The sequence below is a fragment of the Eubalaena glacialis genome, chromosome 6 (assembly GCF_028564815.1).
Source record: "Eubalaena glacialis isolate mEubGla1 chromosome 6, mEubGla1.1.hap2.+ XY, whole genome shotgun sequence".
Taxonomy (NCBI): domain Eukaryota; kingdom Metazoa; phylum Chordata; class Mammalia; order Artiodactyla; family Balaenidae; genus Eubalaena; species Eubalaena glacialis.
This window is the reverse complement of record NC_083721.1, coordinates 22,502,127-22,529,759: the sequence shown is the minus strand read 5'-3', so window position 1 is coordinate 22,529,759 and position 27,633 is coordinate 22,502,127. Positions and strand designations below refer to the sequence as shown.

Sequence of the window (27,633 nt, the reverse complement as noted above, 5' to 3'; positions counted from 1 at the left end):
ATGGACTCCTCAGACGGACACATCCTCAGAACCACTGTGGAGGTATTTGAGGCAATGCTCAAGTATCCAACAAGAAATGGGGGAGGGTGGAGCCAAAAAAAATTTGCTCTTTCCAGGCTGCTCTGGCTATGGGACCCGGGTTATTTTTGCATTCTCAGTGATACCCCACAGAGCTCTTCATTCCAGATATCAAGTTCTAGTTCCTCTCTAGTTGGCTTGCCATCTATTTTTTTCCTCTTCTATATTTGTCTATGTATCATTTGTGCCATTCTTGGAGTACGAATAACCACATGTCATTTCTTTGGATTTGTTATTAGTTGGATTTTGCCCAACCTTTGTAGTGTATAGAATGTGGAATATGGTTTTCACACTTGAAATCGTTTTCGCTCCTATTCCTCAGACTTGTTCCTTGAACCTCTCTATCCAGATAATCTTAGTTCTCCCTTAATACTTTCTTTTTCCTCCAGCTTTCACTTCTGTTTGCTTTTCTGTTGTTTCTTTTAATATTTTTAACATCTTTATTGGAGTATAATTGCTTTAAAATGGTGTGCTAGTTTCTGCTTTATAAAAAAGTGAATCATCTATACATATAAATATATCCCCATATTTCCTCCCTCTTACATCTCCCTCCCACCCTCCCTATCCCACTCCTCTAGGTGGTCACAAAGCACCAAGCTGCTGTCCCGGTGTCATGCGGCTGCTTAACACTAGCTATCTATTCTACATTTGGTAGTGTATATATGTCCATGCCACTCTCTCACGTTGTCCCAACTTACCCTTCCCTCTCCCCATGTACTCAAGTCCATTCTCTACATCTGCGTCTTTATTCCTGTCCTGCCCCTAGATTCTTCAGAACCACTTTTTGTTTCTTTTAGATTCCATATATAAGTGTTAGCATATGGTATTTGTTTTTCTCCTTCTGACTTACTTCACTCTGTATGACAGACTCTAGGTCCATCCACCTCACTACAAATAACTCAATTTCATTTCTTTTTATGGCTGAGTAATATTCCACTGTATATATGTGTCACATCTTCTTTATCCATTCATTTGTCGATGGACAATTAGGTTGTGTCCATGTCCTGGCTATTGTAAATAGAGCCCCAATGAACACTGTGGTACATGACTCTTTTTGAATTATGTTTTTCTCAGGGTATATGCACAGTAGTGGGATTTCTGGGTTGTATGGTAGTTCTATTTTTAGCTTTATACCATTCTCCATGGTGGCTGTATCAATTTCCATTCCCACCAACAGTGCAAGAGGGCTCGCTTTTCTCCACACCCTCTCCAGCATTTATTGTTTGTAGGTATTGTGATGATGGCCATTCTGACGGGTGTGAGGTGATACCTCATTGTAGTTTTGATTTGCATTTCTCTAATGATTAGTGATGTTGAGCATCCTTTCCTGTGTTTGCTGGCAATCTGTATATCTTCTTTGGAGAAATGTCTATTTAGGTTTTCTGCCGATTTTTGGATTGTGTTGGTTGTTTCTTTGATATTAAGCTGCATGAGCTGCTTATAAATTTTGGAGATTAATCCTTTATCAGTTGCTTCACTTGCAAATATTTTCTCCCATTCTGAGGGTTGTCTTTTCGTCTTATTTATGGTTTCCTTTGCTGTGCAAAAGCTTTTAAGTTTCATTAGGTCCTATTTGTTTATTTTTGTTTTTAATTTCCATTTCTTTAGGAGGTGGGTCAAAAAGGATCTTGCTGTGATTTATGTCATAGAGTGTTCTGCCTATGTTTTCCTCTAAGAGTTTGATAGTGTCTGGTCTTACATTTAGGTTTTCAATCAATTTTGAGTTTACTTTTGTGTAAGGCGCTAGGGAGTGTTCTAATTTCATTCTTTTACGTGTAGCTGTCCAGTTTTCCCAGCACCACTTATGGACGAGGCTGTCTTTTCTCCATTGTATATTCCTGCCTCCTTTATCAAAGATAAAGTGACCATATGTGTGTGGGTTTATCTCTGGGCTTTCTATCCTGTTCCATTGATCTACATTTCTATTTTTGTGCCAGTACCATACTGTCTTGATTACTGTAGCTTTGTAGTATAGTCTGAAGTATGGGAGCCTGATTCCTCCAGCTCCATTTTTCTTTCACAAGATTGCTTTGGCTATTTGGGGTCTTTTGTGTTTCCATACAAACTGTGAAATTTTTTGTTCTAGTTCTGTGAAAAATGCCATTGGTAGTTTGATAGGGATTGCACTGAATCTGTAGATTGCTTGGGGTAGTATAGTCATTTTCACAAGGTTGATTCTTCCAATCCAAGAACATGGTATATCTCTTCATCTGTTTGTTTCATCCTTAATTTCTTTCATTAGTGTCGTGTAGTTTTCTGCATACAGGTCTTTTTTCTCCTTAGGTAGGTTTATTCCCAGGTATTTTATTCTTTTTGATGCAATGGTAAATGGGAGTATTTCCTTAATTTTTCTTTGAGAATTTTCATCATTAATGTATAGGAATGCCAGAGATTTCTGTGCATTAATTTTGTATCCTACTACTTTACCAAATTCATTGATTAGCTCAAGTAGTTTTCTGATACTAGCATCTTTAGGATTCTCTATATATAGTATCATGTCACCTGCAAACAGTGACAGCTTTACTTCTTCTTTTCTGATTGGATTCATTTTATTTCTTTTTTTTTCCTCTGATTGCTGTGGCTAAAACTTCCAAAACTATGTTGAATAGTACTGGTGAGAGTGGAAAACCTTGTCTTGTTCCTGATCTTAGAGGAAATGGTTTCAGTTTTTCACCATTGAGAATGACGTTGGCTGTGGGTTTGTCCTATACAGCCTTTATTATGTTGAGGTAAGTTCCCTCTATGTCTACTTTCTGGAAGGTTTTTATCAAAAATAGATGTTGAATTTTGTCAAAAACTTTTTCTGCAACTATTGAGATGATCATATCGTTTTTCTCCTTCAATTTGTTAATATGGTTTATCACATTGATTGATTTGTCTATATTGAAAAATCCTTGCATTCCTGGGATAAACCCCACTTGATCATGGTGTATGACCCTTTTAATGTGCTGTTGAATTCTGTTTGCTAGTATCTTGTTGAGGATTTTTGCATCTATGTTCATCGGTGATATTGACCTGTAGTTTTCTTTCTTTGTGACGTCTTTGTCTGGTTTTGGTATCAGGGTGATGGTGGCCTCATAGAATGAGTTTGGGAGTGTTCCTCCCTCTGCTATATTTTGGAAGAGTTTGAGAAGGATAGGTGTTAGCTCTTCTCTAAATGTTTCCTGAAATTCAACTGTGAAGCCATCTGGTCCTGGGCTTTTGTTTGTTGGAAGATTTTTAATCTCAGTCTCAATTTCAGTGCTTGTGATTGGTCTCTTTATATTTGCTATTTTTTCCTGGTTCAGTCTCGGAAGGTTGTGTTTTTCTAAGAATGTGTCCATTTCTTCGAGGTTGTCCATTTTATTGGCATATAGTTGCTTGTAGTAATCTCTCATGATCCTTTGTATTTCTGCAGTGCAGTTGTTACTTCTCCTTTTTCATTTCTAATTCTATTGATTTGAGTCTTCTCCCTCTTTTGTTGATGAGTCTGGCTATTGGTTTATCAATTTTGTTTACCTTCGCAAAGAACCAGCTTTTAGTTTTATTGATCTTTGCTATCGTTTCCTTCATTTCTTTTTCATTTATTTCTGATCTGATCTTTATGATTTCTTTCCTTCTGCTAACTTAAGGGTTTTTTTTTTTGTTCTTCTTTCTCTAATTGCTTTAGGTGTAAGGTTAGGTTGTTTATTTGAGATTTTTCTTGTTTCTTGAGGTAGGATTGTATTGCTATAAACTTCCCTCTTAGAACTGTTTTTGTTGCACCCCATAGGTTTTGGGTCATCGTGTTTTCATTGTCATTTGTTTCTAGGTATTTTTTGATTTCCTCTTTGACTTCTTCAGTGATCTCTTGGTTATTAAGTATTGTATTGTTTAGCCTCCATGTGTTTGTATTTTTTTACAGATTTTTTCCTGTAATTGGTATCTAGGTCTCATAACATTGTGGTCAGAAAAGATATTTGATACGATTTCAATTTTCTTAAATTTACCAAGGCTTGATTTGTGAGAATGTTCCATGAGCACTTGAGAAGAAAGGGTACTCTGTTGTTTTTCGATGAAATGTCCTATACATATCAATTAAGTCTATCTTGTTTAATGTATCATTTAAAGCTTGTGTTTCCTTATTTACTTTCATTTTTGATGATCTGTCCATTCGTGAAAGTGGGGTGTTAAAGTCCCCTACTATGATTGTGTTACTTTTGATTTCCCCTTTTATGGCTGTTAGCATTTGCCTTATGCATTGAGGTGCTCCTATGTTGGGGGCATAAATATTTACAATTGTTATATCTTCTTCTTGGATTGATCCCTTGATCATTATGTAGTGTCCTTCTTTGTCTCTTGTAATAGTCTTTGTTTTAAAGTCTATTTTGTCTGATATGAGAATTGCTACTCCAGCTGTCTTTTGATTTCCTTTTGCATGGAATATCTTTTTCCATCCCCTCACTTTCAGTCTGTACGTGTCCCTAGTTCTGAAGTGAGTGTCTTGTAGACAGCAAATATATGGGTCTTGTTTTTGTAACCATTCAGCCAGTCTATGTCTTTTGGTTGGAGCATTTATTCCATTTACATTTAAGGTAGTTATCCATATGTATGTTCCTATTACCATTTTTTTAATTGTTTTGGGTTTGTTATTGTAGGTCTTTTCCTTCTCTTGTGTTTCCTGCCTAGACAATTTCCATTGTTTCAAATGGCAAAGAAAGAAAGAACCACAGATAAAGAGAGGGAGGAATAGATGAAGGGAGAGTGGAAAGAGGGAGACAAGATACAATTGAAGCAGGAAGAGGTCCATGCTACAATGCGTATCAGTTGTCAGACCCTTTTGATGGTTGTGACATGCATGAGATAATGGGCTTTGACAGCGCTGGTTTTAAAAGGACTTTAGTGCTGCAGTGAACATTGAGGTGCCTGTATATTTTCGAATTATGGTTTTCTCCAGTTATATGCCTTGCACTATTTATAACAGCCAGGACATGGAAGCAACCTAAATGTCCATCAACAGATGAATGGATAAAGAAGAATGTGGTACATATATACAATGGAATATTACTCAGCCATATAAAAGAACTAATGCCATTTGAGGTAACATGGATGGATGACCTAGAGATTTTCATACTGAGTGAAGTAAGTCAGACAGAGAAAGACAAATGTCATATATCACTTACACGTGGATAAAAAAATGGTACAAATGAACTTACTTGTGAAACAGAAGGAGAGTCACAGATGTAGAAAACAAACTAATGGTTACCAAGGGGGAAAGGGGGAGGAAGGATAAATTGGGAGATTGAGATTGACATATACACGCTACTATGTACAAAAATGATAACTAATAAGAACCTACTCATAGCACAGGGAACTCTACTCAATACTTTGTAATGACCTATATGGGAAAAGAATCTAAAAGAGAGTGGATATATGTATATGTATAACTGATTCACTTTGCTGTACAACAGAAACTAACACAACATTGTAAATCAACTATACTCCAAAGAAATTAATTTAAAAAATAAATTAAAAGACTTCAGGAAATAATAAGGATGCAGAATTGTAAGGGTCATGTGCTTCCAATTTGCATATTTTAGATAACATGAAAAGATAAAATTTTATTATGTCATCTACCTTTGCCACAATACAAGTTTAATATTTGACCCTTATAATGTATGGATTTCAAAGAATAAAAATAAGCACTACTTAGTATAGACTATACACATTTTTTCCTGTCTTAATATCAAAATTAGCTCATTGTATCAAAAGAAATCAATCACTGAGACTTTGGAAAAAATAAAACACAAATCAGTAAATCAATGTCTGCATATAGAAATGACTTCAATTGAATATATGTAGCCTCTTTAAAGTGGATGCTGAGCAATTACCCCATTAATGTGATGAATGTAGACAGTAATTTGTGATGATTTAAGTTTTGAAATTCTATTTTTCTCTTAGATGCAGAGGGTTTGTTTTACTTTAATTATTTGGGTCATTGCCTTAATTCCCCATTTCACATTACTTGTAAAAAGACGTTCCCATTTCTAAAACGTGGCCTTTTTAATGAAGTTCTTTCTACTACTGACTTTAACCTTTAAGCTCCCCATGTTATGGCACTATATGTAAATAGCCACCTTAATAATGACATTTGGCACAGCTCTGGAAAGAGGAGTAGCAGGAAAGCAGTGAACTTGAGCTTTTTTCCCTTCAATTTTAAATATACTGGACTGAAACATCAGTTCTCTTGGAACTGAAAAAAAAATTATTCTTGGATATTTTTCTTTTAATTTCTCTTTCAACCCCTTTCACTCCCTTACTCTCTCCTGTTATATTTTAGAGTGCAGTTTTTATAAAGACTAAATTATATACAAAACTTTGGACTTTTATTTGCACAAGTCTTAATATTATTTCCTGAGCAATGTTTCAATAATTATACATATTAGTTCATAAACTGATATTGTTTAAAATTTAAGTGTACTTCTTCATTAAATGTGTTTAAAATATGACATTGAATTTTTGTTTGTTATAAACTAAAACACCTCTATATATGCATTTTCAAGATGGACTGAAAAAAAATTGAGTTTAGTAATTTAATGAAATGTGAGTTTTGAGGTCAAGTTAATATTCCCCCCAAAAGACAATGTTGCTTTATGTTTAGTTTTGTTTTATCATGACATACTTATGTGCCATTATTCTTTAACCCTATTCAGTTTAAAACTTTTGTCTTAGAAAATTTTTATTGCTTTTTTGCCTTTATGATTGATAGATGTTCATGCCTTGAGGATGAGAATAACAAATTAATTTTTACATTTAATTCTAATATAATTACCAATGATAAATTGACAAAAAGAATTAGGTACTCATACCTAAGCTGAATTTTACTTTTAATTTAGCTAAATTTCAATTCTCCATCTTTTTTTTTTTTTTTTTAATTTATTTATTTTTGGCTGTGTTGGGTCTTCGTTTCTGTGCGAGGGCTTTCTCAAGTTGCGGCGAGCGGGGGCCACTCTTCATCGCGGTGCGCGGGCCTCTCACTATCGCGGCCTCTCTTGTTGCGGAGCACAGGCTCCAGACGCGCAGGCTCAGTATTTGTGGCTCACGGGCCTAGTTGCTCCGCGGCATGTGGGATCTTCCCAGACCAGGGCTCGAACCCGTGTCCCCTGCATTGGCAGGCAGATTCTCAACCACTGCGTCACCAGAGAAGCCCAATTCTCCATCTTGCTGTGAGATAGAACAGCAGGATAATTTTCTTTACAGTCATTAAGCAAGATTTTGCAATATCTAGGGTGATGTTTATGCTTTAAGGGTCCATGTTGATCACTCTGGTTTACGTTTATAAGGGGCTTGGGAATCTTCTGGGAGGAAATTCACTCTAAGCAAAATAGAAGCAAAGAAATCTACATAGGATACAGTTTCAGAGATTATGCATTCTCAAATCCTTGAATTTATCTCCAAATATATTTTCCTCTTGTCTACCCAACCATTATGCCATGCTGAAATCCTAGATCTTATCATTACCAGTAATAACACCTTCCAGAGTATCCAAGTGCCCCAAACTTCAGGCTGCACTCATGACTTTCCAGTACTCTAACCCTGTAGTATTTCAATTCCAGAGGTTTTTGGATAAAAATGCAGTCACACTCAAACACATGAAAGTATAATAATTCTTAGCTGTCTTCCTCCCCACTTGATTGAATGATGAACCATCTATTGTCCTGTGTAAGGAGAGGTGCTCTTGTGTACAGGATACAGTGTATGTTTGATTATTTGATCATATTACATATGCAATTGTTCCTTTGTACTTTTTCATGATTGACTATTTCAGCTTTATTGAATTAGTCCTGTCAATGTACAAGCCAGTACATGAAAAGAAGAAAAAGCAAATCCTTCCAATGATTCTATATCTCATTCAACTATGACTCATTTCTCTGCTCATTTTTACAGCTATAATATTCTATTCTTTCTTGAATCCACACTAAACAGGCTTTTGTCACCACCATTCCTCTCAAGCAGCTATTAACCTCTAAATGTTGAATCCAATCATCATATCTCAGAAGTCATCTTACTTAGCCTGTGAGCAACATTTGAAACAACTGATTCTCCCAGTTAAGGGAATACAACCATTTATAACAAGATGCCTGTGTTCAAAGCTGCCTTGTGGTTCAAGATATTCCTGTTCAATTACCACTGCACTGTGGCACAAGATTTATTTTCCAAATTACCTTTCCAAGTCCTCTTATGGCATGAGATCTGTCTAATTGTGTTCTACGGCACAACGTAACTCTGCCCACAAGCTCACCTATATTAAAAGAAACCTCTCCCCAGACAGTAAATAAGACCCATCAAACTACAATGAAGGGTAATCTTGTAAAGAGACCCTTCATTAATTCCTCATAACTACTGTGTCAGAGACTGCCAAGTATTTCTTGGTTACTTGCTATTCATGAGCAGATAGGGTAAAAATCTTTCTCAGCTTTTCTGTGCAATTAGTTCAGTGCCAGATGACTGCATTCTGGTCAGGATTGTGTGGGAAGAAGTAGAGTTGACCCTTGAACAACATGGGCTTGAACTGTGTGGGTCCACTTTTAAGCTGATTTTTTTCAATAAATATATATATTACTACACTATGCGAGGCTGGTTGAATCTGTGAATGTGGAATGACAGGTACAGAGAGCTAACAATGGGACTTATATATCTGAGGATTTTAGATGTGGGGAGGTCCTAGAGGTACCGCTGCAGGTATTGAGGGAAAGCTGTATTTGGAACCCTTCAGTCCTGGGCATAAAGACCCCTACATGCTATTCTGTTATGTCTCTCCTTCTGTGAAGGCTACATAGGTCATGTGTCTAAATGACAGCAAAACAGAATGACAGGCGATAAGAACACAGTGCCATTTCTTGGAGAGTCATGCAACATGTACTGAACTGTGATTTAAGAAAAAAAAATATTGTAAGACACAGAGATATGGGATTTAATTTAGTAGCCAAATATAAATATATATAAAATTTCATACTTTTCTCCCATGTTGACACACATATCTATCATCTGAAATTCTGCTCTTGGAATCCTGATTAGCAGCTGCAAATTGAAATAACCAACACTTAATTCTTGACTTTCACTTCTTCCAAATAATAGGTTGGTCTCACAGTGTTGCCTCATTTTATGTGCAATTTAGGCCAAAAATCTTGAGTCAGTCTTGACTCTTTTCTTGTGCTCACATGCTATATCTAGCACAACCGATTTCTTTGGGCTAAAACTTACAATATTTATAATCTCTATCCAAACACTTTTCCTTCCCATTGTTAGCACCCTAACCATATTACCTCTTATCTAGAACATCGCAATGACCTTCTAACTGATGTTTGTTTTGAATGCATCATACTTCTGACTGGATCTCTACAGTGAATTTTCATCTTTTCAGACAAGCCAAACCATGTACCACAATGTTCACTGCAGCTCTATTTACAATAGCCAGGACATGGAAGCAACCTAAGTGTCCATCGACAGATGAATGGATAAAGAAGATGTGGCACATATATACGATGGAATATTACTCAGCCATAAAAAGAAACAAAACTGAGTTATTTGTAGGGAGGTGGATGGACCTAGAGTCTGCCATACAGAGTGAAGTAAGTCAGAAAGAGAAAAACAAACACCGTATGCTAACACATATATATGGAATCTAAAAAAGAAAAAAAAAATGGTTCTGAAGAATCTAGGGGCAAGACAGGAATAAAAACACAGACATAGCAAATTAACTTGAGGACACGGGGAAGGGGAAGGGTGAGCTGGGATGAAGTGAGAGAGTGGCAGGGGCATATATACACTACCAAAGGTAAAATGGATAGCTAGTGGGAAGCAGCCACATAGCACAGGGAGATCAGCTCAGTGCTTTGTGACCACCTAGAGGGGTGGGATAGGGAGGGTGGGAGGGAGATGGAAGAGGGAGGAGATACGGGGATATATGTATACATATAGCTGATTCACTTTGTTATACAGCAGAAACTAACACCATTGTAAAGCAATTATCCTCCAATAAAGATGTTAATTAAAAAAATAATAAAAAAAAAAAGGTCTATGCTGGATTTAGCCCTAATCTCATAAGGAAACTTTGGTAGGAGTCATAGGAAAAGATTTTTGACCTAAGAATCAGCACCTACTTGTATCAGGTGGTAGAAGTTGGCTTAAGAAAGATGGCTAGAAGCAGGCAGCATGGATTCTTTCACTCTTAGAGATTCTGTATGAATGTGAATTTCCCCTTGCTTCTGAATAGAAAGCTCTTACAAACATATAATAAGGAATATTGAAGATTCTAGTGCAAGTTCTTAAATAACCCTATTTGTAACAAGTTAGTGACATTCCAGGTATTGTCCATGATATCAAAGGACCATGGTTAATTATGGCAGAGGCCACAAAAATATCAATTATCATGAAGCAAGGATATTTTGGAGATACACAGCTAAGAAGGGAAATCGTGTAAATCCTTGCATGCAAGGCTATGGCTATAAAAATATCTTAAAATCAAAAAGCAATATATTTTATGAAGATAATTTTGTCAGTTGGTCAGTGAGATAAATTGAAAGATCTAAGACTAATGATGAGAAAAGAGTTAGCAATATACTGGAGGAATCCAGATAAGAAATAATGAGGATTCAAATCTCTGTACAGCAATGGTGTTGTAGAGGGGGTGATTGACAATAATGAAGGAAAATTATAAGAATTTTGTGATTTGGGGAAACACTGGACACTGGACATAAAGAAAGGAAAGGGCTACAATACATAACAATACCAGCTTTTGGAAATCAGTGACTTGTGCAATCATCATCTGATACAGAGTTTATAAGAAGTGAAGTTTAGTTTTCCACTTACATATTACCAAGGATCATTTTAACTTAGATTGCAAAAATCAACTTGAAAATTTAATTGCTGCTCCTAATCTAAATTTCAGTAGTGGCAAATGGAAGTTGATAATACGTGTGGTCTGAAAAACATTTTAACTATTAAAATGGATTTTTTTTCCTATTGTTCTAACCACATGAATGAACACCTTAATGTACCAAAAAAAGAAGAACACAATATTGAAAGAAACATCATCAGGTCCATGATTCTAAAAAGAACTGGATAGTTGTTTTGTCTATAGATTTTAAATTAAAAACCTAAATCTTAATCTACAATTAAGTGCAACTTCTGGGTATAATTGACCATAGTGATATAATTACTGATTTGGGGCATTCACACAGACACACACACACACTCACTCTTACATTTCAGAAAGTATTTAGACTTACACCTGGAAATCACACATAAAAGATGTAATTCAGGCCTCTGTCATATAGCTGGAAACAACTGTGAAATAAAAATGCTCTAAATACAACATACTATCAGGGAAAAAGACTGAAACTAAAATTTTCATTTTGTAAGATCAGGACAACACGTGGTTACCGTGACTTTGTTAATACATATAAATAATTAGTACCTTCATTCATTAGTTAGCTCCTCCTTAATTCTCTCAACTGGCTAAAGGGCCTCATTACTCTCTCAGGCTGTACTATCATTTTATTAAAAAAATTGGGAATTCCCTGGCAGTTCAGTGATTAGGACTCCACACTTTCAATGCTGAGGGCCCGGGTTCAGTATCTGATACGGGAACAAAGATCCTGCAAGCCATGCAGCACAGCAATAAATAACTATTAATTAAAAAAATAAAAATATTAAGGCAAAATCAATTGAATCGCTCTTGGGAAATATATCTGCTGGAAGAATCAGAATTAAAAATAAAATAAACCTTATAACAGTGGATCCATTACATCATACTCTATCTTGATATTGGAAGAAAGATATTAATAAAAGTAATAGAAATAGTCTACTAATACAAGTAATAGGTTTGTAAAATTTAATAAGCAGAAACCTCAATTAAATACATGTGGGAAACCAGAGGGAGGAGCTGTCACACCTTGCAGTGATAGCAGAACCCAACAGGAAGAAGAGAGACTCCTCTTCTTTCCTGGCAAGGACTCAGCCAATCAAAAGCCATGTTTGTTTACTATAGCCCTCCCACTTTCCGCTCTCCCTCTATAAAAGACCTCTCCATCCCTGATGAGCCAGGACTTACATGTGGCTCTCCATGTTGGCAGACCCCAAATTGCAAATCTCTGCTGATCCTGAATAAACCCACCCTTGCTGGAGAAATATCTGACAGTCTAATTTTGCAGCCAACAAGTATTAATATTAGTATTAAAAACTGTCTAAATGCCAAGTGCTCTTTTAATTACTTTATGTCTATTATATGATAATTATCAGAACATCCTTCAGAGATAATGTTTTACATGAGGAATGGAATTTATAATTAACTTTAAGGACAAACAGTCAGTGGTGGTGCTAAATTTCAAACCTGATTATAATATACTGGCTTCCTTTATTTGAAATATTCCTAATATTTTACGGATAGAAATCATTTCTGATTTTGGCACTGTGGCATTTGGTATTAATGATTTTAAGATTTACTTGTGGGTGTGCTTCAAGATGGTGGAGGAGTAAGACGTGGAGATCACCTTCCTCCCCACAAATATATCAGAAATACATCTACATGTGGAACAACTCCTACAGAACACCTACTGAACACTGGCAGAAGACCTCAGATTTCCCAAAAGGCAAGAAACTCCCCATGTACCTGGGTAGGAAAAAGAAAAAAGAAAAAACAGAGACAAAAGAATAGGGATGGACCTGCACCTCTGGGAGGGAGCTGTGAAGGAGGAAAAGTTTCCACACACTAGGAAGCCCCTTCACTGGCAGAGATGGGGGGTAGGCATGGGGAAGCTTCGGAGTCATGGAGGAGAGTGCAGCAACAGGGGTGGAGAGGGCAAAGCAGAGAGAGTCCCGCACAGAGTATCTGTGCTGACCAGCACTCACCAGCCCGAGAGGCTTGTCTGCTCACCCGCTGGGGCGGGCGGGGGCTGGGAGCTGAGGCTCGGGCTTCAGAGGTCAGATCCCAGGGAGAGGACTGGGGTTGGCTGCGTGAACACAGCCTAAAGGGGGCTAGTGCGCCACGCCTAGCTGGGAGGGAGTCCGAAAAAAGTCTGGAACTGCCTAAGAGGCAAGACACCATTGTTTCAGGGTGTGTGAGGAGAGGGGATTCAGAGCACCGTCTAAATGAGCTCCAGAGACGGGAACGAGCCACGGCTGTCAGTGCAGGCACCAGAGACCGGCACGAAACGCTAAAGCTGCTGCTGCAGCCACCAAGAAGCCTGTGTGCAAGCACAGGTCACTATCCACACCTTCCCTCCCGGGAGCCTGTGCAGCCCGTCACTGCCAGGGTTCCGTGATCCAGGGAAACTTCCGCGGGAGAACACACTGCGTGCCTCAGGCTGTTGCAACCTCACGCTGGCCTCTGCTGGAGCAGGTTCGCTCTGCATTCCATACCCCTCCCTCCCTCCGGCCTGAGTGAGCCAGAGCCCCCGAATCAGCTGCTACTTTAACCCCGTACTGTTTAAGGCAAGAGCAGATGCCCTCAGGCGACCTACACGCAGATGCAGGGCCAAATCCAAAGCTGAACCCTGGGAGCTGTGCGAACAAAGAAGAGAAAGGGAAATCTCTCCAAGCAGCCTCAGGAGCAGTGGATGAAATCTCCACAATCAACTTGATGTACCCTGCATCTCTGGAATACCTGATTAGACAACGAATCATCCCAAAATTGAGGCGATGGACTTTGGGAGCAGTTGTAGACTTCGGATTTGCTTTCTGCATCTAATTTGTTTCTGGTTTTATGTTGATCTTACTTTGGAATTTAGAGCTTATTATCATTGGTAGATTTATTGATTTGGTTGCTCTCTTCCTTTTATTTTTATTATATATATAGATTATATTTTTTTTTCTCTTTTTGTGAGTGTGTATATGTGTGCTTCTTTGTGTGAGTTTGTCTGTATAGCTTTGCTTTTACCGTTTGTTCTAGGGTTCTGTCCTTTTTTTTTTCTTTATATAGTTTTTAGCACTTGCTGTCATTGGTGGATTTGTTTTTTGGTTTGGTTGCTCTCTTCTTTCTTTCTTTCTTTTTTTTTATTACTTTTTAGTTTTTTAAATTTTTAATATTTTTTTAAATTTTTTATTCTAATAATTTTATTATTTTTTTTTCTTTCTTTTTTTCTCCCTTTACTTCAGAGCCATGTGGCTGACAGGGTCTTGGTGCTCTGGCCGAGTGTCAGGCCTGTGCCTCTGAGGAGGAAGAGCCAAGTTCAGGACATTGGTCCACCAGAGACCTCCCGGCTCCACGTAATATCAGACAGTGAAAGCCCTCCCAGCGATCTCCATCTCAACGCTAAGACCCACCTCCACTTAACCAACAAGCTACAGTGCTGGACACCGTATGCCAAACAACTAGCAAGACAGGAACACAACCCCACCCATTAGCAGAGAGACTGACTAAAATCATAATAAGGTCACAGACACCCCAAAACACACCACTGGACACAGACCTGCCCAACAGAAAGACAAGATCCAGCCTCATCCACCAGAACACAGGCACAGTCCCCTCTACAGGAAGCCTACACAACCCACTGAACCAACCTCACTCACTGAGGGCAGACACCAAAAACAACGTGAACTACAAACCTGCAGCCTGAGAAAAGGAGACCCTAAAAACAGTAAGTTAAGCAAAATGAGAAGACAGAGAAATACGCAGCAGATGAAGGAGCAAGGTAAAACCCACCAGACCAAACAGATGAAGAGGAAATAGGCAGTCTACCTGAAAAAGAATTCAGAGTAATGACAGGAAAGATGATCCAAAATCTTGGAAATAAAATGGAGAAAATACAAGAAACGTTTAATAAGGACATAGAAGATCTAAAGAGCAAACAAACAAGGAACAACAACACAATAAATGAAATTAACAATTCTCTAGAAGGAATCAATAGCAGAATAACTGAGGGAGAAGAACAGAGTAGTGACCAGGAAGATAAAATAGTGGAAATAACTACCGCAGAACAGAATAAAGAAAAAAGAATGAAAAGAATGGAGGACAGTGGCACAGACCTCTGGGACAACATTAAACCCACCAACATTCGAATTACAGGGGTCCCAGAAGAAGAAGAGAAAAAGAAAGGGACTGAGAAAATATTTGAAGAGATTAGAGTTGAAAACTTCCCTAATATGGGAAAGGAAATAGTCAATCAAGTCCAGGAAGTGCAGAGAATCCCATACAGGATAAATCCAAGGAAAAACACGCCAAGACACATATTAATCAAACTCAAAAATTAAATGCAAAGAAAAAATATTAAAAGCAAGGGAAAAGCAACAAATAGCATACAAGGGAATCCCCATAAGGTTAACAGCGGATCTTTCAGCAAAACTTTGTAAGCCAGAAGGGAGTGGCAGGATACATTTAAAGTGATGAAAGGAAAAATCCTACAACCAAGATTACTCTACCATCAAGGATCTCATTCAGGTTCGATGGAGAAATTAAAACCTTTACACACAAGCAAGAGCTAAGAGAATTCAGCACCACCCAACCAGCTTTACAACAAATTCTAAAGGAACTTCTCTAGGCAGGAATCACAAGAGAAGGAAAAGACCTACAATAACACACCCAAAACAATTAAGAAAATGGTAATAGGGACATACATATTGATAACTACCTTAAATGTAAATGGATTAAATGCTCCAACCAAAAGACACAGACTGGCTGAATGGATACAAAAACAAGACCCGTATATATGCTATCTACAAGAAATCCACTTCAGACCTAGGGACACATACAGACTGAAAGTGAGGGGATGGAAAAAGATAAGAGAATCCTAAAGAGAATCCTAAAGATGCTACCAGAAAACTACCAGAGGTAATCAATGAATTTGGTAAAGTATCAGGATACAAAATTAATGCACAGAAATCTCTTGCATTCCTACACACTAATGATGAAAAATCTGAAAGAGAAATTAAGGAAACACTCTCATTTACCATTTCAACCAAAAGAATAAAATACCTAGGAATAAACCTACCTGAGGAGACAAAAGACCTGTATGCAGAAAACTATAAGACACTGATGAAAGAAATTAAAGATACAAACAGATGGAGAGATATAACTTGTTCTTGGATTGGAAGAATCAACATTGTGAAAATGACTCTACTACCCAAAGCAACCTACAGATTCAATGCAATCCCTATCAAACTACCAATGGCATTTTTCACAGAACTAGAACAAAAAATTTCACAATTTGTATGGAAACACAAAAGACCCCGAATAGCCAAAGCAATCTTGAGAAAGAAGAACAGAGCTGGAGGAATCAGGCTCCCATACTTCAGACTATACTGCAAAGGTACAGTAATCAAGACAGTATGGTACTGGCACAAAAACAGGAATATAGATCAATGGAACAGGTTAGAAAGCCCAGAGATAAACCCATGCACATATGGTCACCTTACCTTTGATAAAGGAGGCAAGAACATACAATGGAGAAAAGACAGCCTCTTCAATAAGTGCTGCTGGGAAAACTGGACAGCTACATGTAAAAGAATGAAATTAGAACACTTCCTAACACCATACACAAAAATAAATTCAAAATGGATTAAAGACCTAAATGTAAGGCCAGACACTATAAAACTCTTTGAGGAAAACCTAGGCAGAATACTCTATGACATAAATCACAGCAAGATCCTTTTTGACCCACCTCCTAGAGAAATGGAAATAAAAACAAAAATAAATAAATGGGTCCTAATGAAGCTTAAAAGCTTTTGCACAGCAAAGGAAACCATAAACAAGACCAAAAGACAACCCTCAGAATGGGAGAAAATATTTGCAAATGAAGCAACTGACAAAGGATTAATCTCCAAAATTTACAAGCAGCTCATGCAGGTCAATATCAAAAAAACAAACAACCCAATCCAAAAATGGTCTGAAGACCTAAATAGACATTTCTTCAAAGAAGATATACAGATTGCCAACAAACACATGAAAGGATGCTCAACATCACTAATCATTAGAGAAATGCAAATCAAAACTACAATGAGGTATCACCTCACACCAGTCAGAATGGCCATCATCAAAAAATCTACAAACAATAAATGCTGGAGAGGGTGTGGAGAAAAGCGAACCCTCTTGCACTGTTGGTGGGAATGGAAATTGATACACCCACTATGGAGAACAGTATGGAGGTTCCTTAAAAAACTAAAAATAGAGCTACCATACGACCCAGCAATCCCACTACTGGGCATATACCCTGAGAAAACCATAATTCAGAAAGAGTCATGTACCACAATGTTCATTGCAGCTCTATTTACAATAGCCAGGACATGAAAGCAACCTAAATGTCCATCGACAGATGAATGGATAAAGAAGATGTGGCACATATATACAATGGAGTATTACTCAGCCATAAAAAGGAACGAAATTTAGTTATCTGTAGTGAGGTTGATGGACCTAGAGACTGTCATACAGAGTGAAGTAAGTCAGAAAGAGAAAAAGAAATACCGTATGCTAACACATATATATGGAATCTAAAAATAAATAAATAAATAAGGTTCTGAGGAACCTAGGGGCAGGACAGGAATAATGACGCAGACGTAGAGAATGGACTTGAGGACACGGGGAGGGGGAAGGGTAAGCTGGGATGAAGTGAGAGAATGGCATGGACTTATATATACTACCAAATGTAAAATAGATAGCTAGTGGGAAGAAGCCACATAGCACAGGGAGATCAGTTCTGTGCTTCGTGACCACCTAGAGGGTTGGGATAGGGAGGGTGGGAGGGAGATGCAAGAGGGAGAAGATATGGGGATATATATATATGTAGAGCTGATTCACTTTGTTATAAAGCAGAAACTAACATACCATTGTAAAGCAATTATACTCCAATAAAGATGTTAAAAATATAATAATAAAATAAAGTAAAAAAAAAAAAGGAAAATGGGAAATAGTAAAGAAAATAAGAAATATTTAATAAAAATGGCATATCGTCTTGGAATTTTAAGTACGTAAGCCCAAACTAAGCTATACAAATATACAAATTTTAAAAATTCAAATTTTAAATATGATGGAGTTTTAAAGCAAAAATTAAAAACAATATATAAGAGGAATTCTGCAAGAACAAAACCATTGTAGAAGGAAACAAATGAAAAATGGATTTAATTATGTGAGTCTGACTGTTATCTGGGTGTGAGGCAGAGGTGCAGATAGGAACAGGAATGGCACACCTATAATGGGTCTTGAAAATGTTCTACAGGAGAGACTGTTATACTTGTGAGACTAACTGAACATGTCTGAGAGATAAAAGTCTTACTATCTCCCAAGCTCTCCAAGGAAACTTTGGCAATGATAGTCACATTTCTCTTAAGGCATACAAAGAGACAGTGAGGGAAAAGGCATAAATAAAGTTTAGGACTGAGATATCCAAAAACATCCCCTGTCCCAGACATGTTGAAAAGAACATTAGAGTCATAGAAAAGCAAGGTACCCTAACTGCAGATTTGGCAACATGATTAATACTACCATTATGTAAGGGGGTTTGGTGACCTGTAGTGAAGTGAAATGATTAAGTTAGGAAATCTAGGAGACAGAATAGGTCAAATGCAAGTATAATTTATAATTCCCCCATCTTCAAACACTTACCAAATGACACTCTGAGAAGGCTTATAGGTCTTTTAAGTTAAATCTCACTGCAGATTACAGGAACACACAACACACCTGCTATTCTAGATAAAAAATATCAACTGGATATTGCAGGTAAGGAAACCCAGAAAGAGGAACACAAGACAGATGAAGATTTAAAGTTTTAGGGTCAGTATCCTTTATGTCTAAAATTATATTAATTTTGAATATGAGTTTGAGAGGGTACCTACTATTACTGTCAAAAGATGGAGGAAAACTTTCAAACGAGAATTAAAATAGCACTTGTGTTAGAGCATCTCAGAGACCCATCGACATGGGATAAGTGTATAAACAAAAGTTTCTGAGTTGGAAATGAATTACTGGAAATCACATGAGATTTGCCTAGTTTTCTCTATAATGTTGCATCCAGTCACTGATTTGTTACTGGAGAAAATTAAATGCTCATATTTGGCAAGAAATGGTAGCATCTGTACAGCTCAGAGGGAAGATTACTGATTTTTTTTTCACTTATGTGAAATTTGGTCCCATCCACCTATAGACTTCCATATTCCTATTATATATTCTTTCCGTAGCTCATTATCGGGAGAAGTAAAAATGGAACTGTCACACTGGTGGGTGTTTCAGAGTTCACACTGCAGGGCAACTCCCTCTATTTCAGGGAAGATTTAAGAGATGTATAAAAGAGCCCTGGACTTGTCCCCAGTCATTGTCATAGATCTATGGATTGTGGTCTGGAGCTCCTGCTTTATGTGGGACTGTTGGATTTAGGGAAGTTTTGAGAATTCCTTCTTGCTTTCATTCTCCATCTTTTATAGCCCCAAACTTGAATATCTCCAGCCTTAAATTTTATGCAAATTATACACTTCCTGAAAATAAAGTTTATAACACTAGATGTTCAAAGATCATGCAAACATATTAATATTACAGTAATAGACAAATTACCCAAAATGATGAAAAATACTAATTTTGATATGGGATGGCAGTTTACCAAATGAGTCGATAATATGCCAGTTATATAACCAGAATTAAGGTATCTGCTGGTATTTCTGTTTCATGTGTGTCCCCAAATTCAGAGACTTAATAAATGGATAAATTTGAACTCTTGAGAAAATTTCTTTTTTAAACATCTTCAGGCTTATTCATATTCACACTATATAGAGTAAAATGGGGTGGGAGTTAACAGGCAGAGTTGTTTGCCCAAAATACTGAGTCATGAAAACACTCATCATTTGATAACAGCTGTTAAATCTTACTGCTGAACAGCTGGAATATGTCAAGGAACAAAGCAGACAAATCTCCCGCTCTCGTGGGGCTCAGGATTTAATGGCTTGTTTGTGTGTGACGAAAGGAGGAATAAACCAGTTTATCTAGCTACACTTAATTCAAATAATGATCATAGCCTGACTAATCCAAGGGGATTATAAAATCTGCAAGGGTTTTTTGTTTGTTTGTTTTTCAATTGCTACGTGGCATACCTGCAGAAAGTAATAAAAATCTTAAGTGTATGGTTTGATGTTTGATATATACCCATGTAATTCCCCCCGCATCAAAATACATAACATTTTAAGCACTTCAGAATCCTATCTTGTGATCCCTCTACAGTACTATCAATTCCCCTGGTAAAGATGACTATTTTTATTTCTATCACTGGTGATTAGTTATGCCTGATGTGGGATTTCTTACTTTTTTTCATTCCAGGTTGTATCTGTGAGATCCATCAGTGTTTTACATGTAGCTATTTTTGCTAAGCCTTTAGCCTCCCTGCTACTTCTTTCTGCTGTAATTCTTGGTAATTCTTCATCTAGCATACAAGTAGTTTACAGGTAAGCAAATATTTGAAGGAAGGAGAGCTGGCACAGTTTGAGATTAAGTTCATCAATGTTTCCTCCTCTCCATGATTCTATCCCCTAGATTTAGCTGCTTTGTCTACCATGAACTCAAATCTCAGATTCCTCATCCCATTTCTCTCTTCTGCATCTCAAGTTTCTCCCTTTTCTGGATTTTCTTCCACCATTATACAGACATACATGGATGTCTTTTACAATGAAATCTATCACAACCACATGTGCATGCATGCATGCTCTCATGCCAAACATCTCTCTTCCTTCACATTTCTCTCCAGCTATTTATCCATTTCCTTATTTCTTTCACCCAAATCTCTGGTTTATCACCTCCTTTCTCTTCTTATCCCACTTCATTCCACACCATTTCACTCAAACTGCTTTTAACCATATCACTAATGGCCCTTATATTGCTGAATTTTGTGTTTGCTAGTCTGTAAACATCTTCAGCTAGTCAGCATTTGATGCAATTTTTAATTTCCTCTATACCAAAAGATTCTTCTTTCGGCTTTGACGTCACATTGATCTTATATGTATTTTTAAGATATCTTTATCCACTGGGTGGACCACTGACTATAAAGAATAAAGAGTAAAAGGAGAGACCCATGTTAGGTGACTATTACAGCAATCCATAAGTGACTTAGTCTTGCACTTAGGTGCAAAGAAGGATAGAGAGATAAACACACATAACCAGGACATGTTTTCTAATTAGAATAGAAATTAAAGACACTATAGGCTGGTGAGGGAAAGGAAATAATGTCTCAAAATGGCTTTATTTTTAGATATGATAATTGGCTGAGTGTGGGTACAGTTATCCAAAATGAACATTTGCCAAAAGAGATCTGTGAAAAATCAGAATTTCTCATTTAAGTATGTCAAGTAGTGGATAGGATATACAAGTTTTACAGAGTTTGACATATAAATGTGAAGTCCTTGGAATATAACGTGAGCCATAGGGAAGGACCTTTGGAAAGAAAATAGATAGCAAAAAAAGGGGGAAACAGGATTGAGCCCTCCCTTTTCTCAATATTTACAAATAGATCTCAGAAGATTAAACAGTTACTGAATTGCTCCAGACTCCACAGACATCCTTCTCCAAATCTGATATTCCATCTTCAAGTACTGAGTTACCTGTGGACTGAAGTATTAAAACTTGACTCCTTTTCACTCCTTCTCAACCTTTTTCCTAGGCAGATCATTTGAAATCATAGGAAGTAGCTCGAGGTCTTGTCCAGCTTTGTAGGGCAAAAGAGTTATTGGGTTGGCCAAAAAGTTCGTTTGGGTTTTTCCACACCATCTTAATGGAAAAACCCGAATGAACTTTTTGGCTAACCCAATAGTTTGTCTCAACATAAACAGAATCCCAAACTCCCACAGAGCTCCACTGGGCCTTAAGCAGAGCCTTACCTATCAGGTGTACCCTCCAATGCCACCTTGCCTTGGCTACCACTGTTCCCTCGTGTTGAAGTTGATAGAAAAATGGCTGGAAAGACAAGACCTTAGTCAAATGATGAAAACCTGCAACATATTTAAATTGGTGACTGGTCTGTATGCTTTACGTCTCTATATAATCTGCTGGAGATGAACTTTGCCCGTGTCTATGCTTGTACCTATCAGTCTACTATCCCATTTCGCACAGCAGGATTAGTAGTAAGTGACATAATCATGACTCTCAGATCTCCTACACGTAGAGGTGTAAGAAGAGCTATGAGAAAATGAAGGTATTGAATTCTCTCTGCCTTTAATAAAAGAAAATGGCTATAAGAAAAAGAAAGCATCTGGAACAAACTTGGGACACAGGAGGGAGGTGCGAGCATTCAGTGATGAAGGTTAAGTAGATTTTTCTGGCTGGAAGAGATGAGAGTGAAAGATAAAATTTTAGAACAAGCATATTTTCTATCAACCTAAGTAAAGAGAAACGGATTACAGACCTGAGTCTACTGTGTTGGTGAAAGGGGTCAACACCTTAACATTGCTAAAGTTTTTGATCAACTGTAAGAACTTAATTGCTAACTCAGGTCTATAGGCATGACTTCCACCAACCCTCTTATCCCCTACAGCTTTCCAAGGTGCCACAATACAAATGTTTAAGGCATGAAGTGTAAATATGAAAACACAGGCTCTTTCTGGATATAAAGATTAATTTAGTTTGGAGATTGTAAGTCTTATCATGCTTTATTCTCTACATTTTGTGACCATGCTACTCAAATCTTCAGAGAGTGGGTCTTTTTCTGTAGGACTATATACACATGAGCCAACTACAATATTTCATATCTGCCTGCCAACAGATAAGGTACTGGAAAATGAGACTGTTCATAAGAACCTTGCCGACTATGATCTACAACTAAGACGCTGGACCAATTTAGCCAAATACCATCACTGGGGAAATCATCTTTACAGCATTTGGAAATGAGTGACTACATTTATCACTGGAGATCCAAAACACCAAAGTAACCCTAAAAGGAAACTCTGAGGGAAAAAAAAGCCTTCTAGCAAGGACATTCATGGTTCTTAAACCACTGACTTTAAAGTTCATTTTGGAAAGGAATATAACAAAAATATTCAAATGTTGTTTATAAACAGTATCTTTTTACATTACCTTTTATTACATGCACTAAGCAATAGGATTAAGGTTTTAAATCAACATTTTCTGTTTTTACTACTTTAAGTTAGATATTCAGATATGACTATAACTCAAACTTAAAAAAAAAAAAACCCTCAAATAATGTGAATGAGAATTCTAGATTCCTTACAACTTCATTATAAACTTAGTAGAAAACTAAGTTAACATCAGTGTTACCTTGAAAATGGAAAATTGAGGCTAAATAGTAGCAGTTACCTTATGGTATGATGGCTAATGGCATCAGGGCAAAACTATATTACTTTAACAATTTACTTAAGATTATTAGCAGGTTCTAATTTTATAAAGGTAGAAGACAAATGTAGAGTATCTACTGAGCTCAGTGTTCACGATTCTACCTTAGCTTCTTTCCTTCTGATTTCAAATTCCTATATTCTCAAATATATTAAATTTGTATTTCAACACATGTTGATTCAGACAAGGTATTATATTACATTAGGTATTATATATATATAAGGTATTATATAGGTATTACATAAGGTATTATATAATATACATATACTACCTAAGGGTAATATTGATATATATTATAATAAGGGTTTATACTATATTGTAAGGGTATTATATTCCATAGGGAATAGTGTTAAGAGTTGTAAAGTATGCTTAGCTGTCATGGCAAAGTAGTGCTTAATGTGTTTATAAATAAAAAACATGAAAAGGAAGGCAAGGGAAGGTAGAATTTTGGTGTCTTGGAAACAAGTATAATAAAATACTTCAAGATCAATAAGCTATCTCCTGAATAAATAGTGGTGGGAAGTTGACTAATATTGTATCAGAAAGGAGGCAACAGGGACTTGTCAACATGGAAGCAACTGGTGATTAAGAAATAATGTTGGGGGCTTCCCTGGTGGCGCAGTGGTTGAGAATCTGCCTGCCAATGCAGGGGAGACGGGTTCGAGCCCTGGTCTGGGAAGATCCCACATGCCGCGGAGCAACTGGGCCTGTGAGCCACAACTACTGAGCCTGCACGTCTGGAGCCTGTGCTCTGCAACAAGAGAGGCCGCGATAGTGAGAGGCCCACGCACCGCGATGAAGAGTGGCCCCCGCTTGCCGCAACTAGAGAAAGCCCTCGCACAGAAGCGAAGACCCAACACAACCAAAAATAAATAAATAAATAAATAAATAAACTCCAATCTCTTTAAAAAAAAAAAAAAGGAAGAAAGAAATAATGTTGGTGGCAAGGGAAAGATGAAACTCAAAGTACAGTAGCTTGAGAAGAGAATGAGTTTGAAAAAAATGAGACAACTTAAAACAACTCTTTAAAGAAGTTTGTTTGAGGACAGGTGAGGAAACAGTTACATTTAATTCTTCTGCATTTTGAAAAACAAAGACACAATGAGAGACAGTTCTGGAGTAATACAACATGAAAATGAGGAAGGAAATTTATTATTAAAGCAGAATATTAAGATAGACTGAGAATGGAGACTTTTAGGGTACATCTGTCTGTATAAGGAGGGGGAGAAACATTTTGTAGGACTTTTTTTTCTCTGTAGGGAAAAGAAATTGGCTTTTTTTTTTTTTTTTTTTTACCTGACCTGCACTATGTAATTCTTTAGAAGAGCTGCCTGTCTTGGCTAAAATAAGCCTTATGATTAAGTTATTCATTGATAGACTTTTGGGAGCAACATCCAAGTTGATTCTTAAAAGTCCTAAATCAAATAGAAACAGTGATTCTGACAAGGAGATGTCTCGAAATAGTGCACAATTCTCTGACACTCCGTAATTCTTCCCACCCCATCCCAGCTCCTAGAAATTAGCCACAGTTCTGGAAGACAACAGGCTCAGATGATAATCCCATTAAGGTTACGAAAGAAGAAAAAGAGAAAAAAATCAGACAAATCAGTAATCAATCAATCAGTCAGGATAAGTTGCGGCTTACAGTTAAGTTTCCTATTTTATGTATCTTCTTTTTTATTACTCAGAATCAGTGATGGGCAAGGATCTGGGTATTTCTCCTTGCCTTGACTAGGTATTCTTTTTCTGAGATGAATTTTTCACTGAGGTTGACTTTTGAATGCAAGTGGTTTACACTCACATTTTCCTAAGCTTTTTTTGGCTGTTAGATGTATTTAGGATTTGTTTTCTTTACAATGATGGTATTTGATTCACATTTTAAGCTTGTGGGCCTGAAACAGATAAAGGCAAACCTGCCTACTGAGGTTAATATTGCCTGCGTGACATGAAGTGTCTCCATGCAAAATTATAGGCCAGCCACATTCTATACTGAATTTTGGAGTAAAATAACAAGATACGATGTGGTCATGTTTCATCACCTGTTCACAAATGTCCCTTTTGGATTTTGAGGCAAGGGGTGGCTGATTAAGGACAGAATCACATTTGAAGAACCTGATGTTACAGATGTCTATGTTTTTAATGTGTCTGTATCCATTATTGGCTTGACTAGTGATTTTCCCATTTAATTGTTACAAACATTAACTAAATCTCATATTGCATTTCTAGATTTTCATATTTTGAAGTGATGTCTCAATAGGTTTTGTTGTTGTTGTTGTTTGTTTGTTTGTTTTTCCTTTAACCATAGAAAATGTTCCTACTTAGGAGCAAAATAAAAAAACAAATCAAAGCTCCCTCATGCTCAGGAATGAGCTGATTATTTGTTGTAATTCTGAACAAGTAGGAATGATCATTTAAACAGTGTTTCAAATGTCTGAAAGGAACATTAGCATTCAAACTAAAACCATAGCATTTTAATATTCTCATCAGGGCTGATGAGTTAATAAAAATGGGTCATTAGAAAATAACTAGCTAGGCCTCTCATTAAGGCACACATAAACCAAAATAATATTAATGTCTTCCACATTTGCCTAATATTCATGGAGACAATAGTAGTCAAGCACCGACCTCTTTCCTATGTTATTAAATTTTCCTAATTGTATATATATTGTATGTGTATGTGTTGATATAAAACACGGGGGAGAGAGAAAATGTAGGAGGCAGAAAATGAATTCACAGTCAGTCATGTGATTGCGTAAAACTGGGGTCACTGGCTCTTAGCAAGTCAAATGGACATTGTCAGGGCTTTTCTAATTTGACTTAGCAGCAGACCTCTTACCCCATCTCAGATCACACTGTTCCCTGGGGGGCACAGTCCTTACACTCCCGTGATTGTCCAGCTGCCCCTCTAGCTGCTCCTTCTTCATATCATCTTTGCCTTCATCCCTGCACCAACTAGAAAACTGAGTTATCCTTGATGATGCTTTATCCTTCATCCCCCACACCCAATAAACACAAGTCCTTGGAGATTCTCTTTAATAATCTACAGTTCTCATCTACTTTTCTTTATTCCACTGTTTTGGCCCAAATCACCAAATTCTGTGGTCTGGACACTATAATTGCTGTTTTTTAGTGGCTTCCACCAATGAATTCACACTTCTAGCTACACACCATCAATATTTACTGAGCAAACATGTATGTTTATCACCCTCGTGCATATTACAGTAAAAGAGCTTCTCATTACTTTAAAATAATAATTTTTAAAATAATCTATTACATGGCTACCATCCCATGCCATGTACCTTCCCAGTGTGTTTTCACCCTTGTCACACATTTGTATTCCATGATATAATCTTTCAGATATTCCTTATGAGAAAATATGGTATGTTTTTTCTGGACTCAGCATGCTTTACTTACTGTCTTAGTCTTTCTATATTTCTATTTCGGTTAACTCTAATTTATCATTTCAGTATCTGCTTAAAAGTTACTTTACAATTAAGCATTTAATGACTTTTAAAACTGATTGAGTAGCCAGAGTATATGGATTCATAACATGCTGCATTTTATGTTTTTAAAAATTTATAACATACTTAATAATTTATTTGACTGCCTATCACAGTAAAATATATGCTCTAGGAAATAAGGGATGAGATGTCTTGTACACTAATATATCTATAGCGTTTCTTTATTGCTTGCTAAATAGATGATCAAATGGTCATAAATGAATTAATTATTAAATGATTTAATACCTCTTACCTTATAATTCACTTGATTTTTGGAAGATATGGAAATGCAATTGATGTTAGACCTCCAAAAGAATTAATAACTGTTCTTTATGGTAAGAAGTATCTTTTATTCCATAAAAATCCCCATTTATTGTGTTAAGATCTTAGAATAAGGTAGATGATTATTGTTTTAAAAAATCAGTAAAACACTCTAAAGTATGTATAAGGGCATCGGTTAAGCATTCTGGAACGAACATACCAGTTTACAGCTGCTCTTTTAAAAACAAACTTACACAAAATGAGTGGGTTTAAACAATAAATAAACTCAAATACCAAGAAAATGAGAAAAGGAAAACAACAACAAGCTTTGGAAACAGGAAAGTATAGGGCTAATAAATAAATAAACAAATAAATAAATAATATTATGCAAAAAAAGTGAATAACGCTGAAATTCTCAGAATGGCTCAGGAATTTGATGAGCCAAGTAGCCAAGTACCTCTGAAATTTTGGGGTGCCTGTGAAGCTGACAGCAGGAGAAATCATATGAAATCTGTAAAAACAGAA

The 27,633-nt window shown here is 36.8% G+C and overlaps 1 pseudogene; it reads left to right on the top strand.

The window, feature by feature from the left end:
* Nucleotides 1-22,926, top strand: LOC133092933 (protein downstream neighbor of Son-like; annotated as a pseudogene).
* The last annotated feature ends 4,707 nt before the right edge of the window (nt 22,927-27,633 follow it).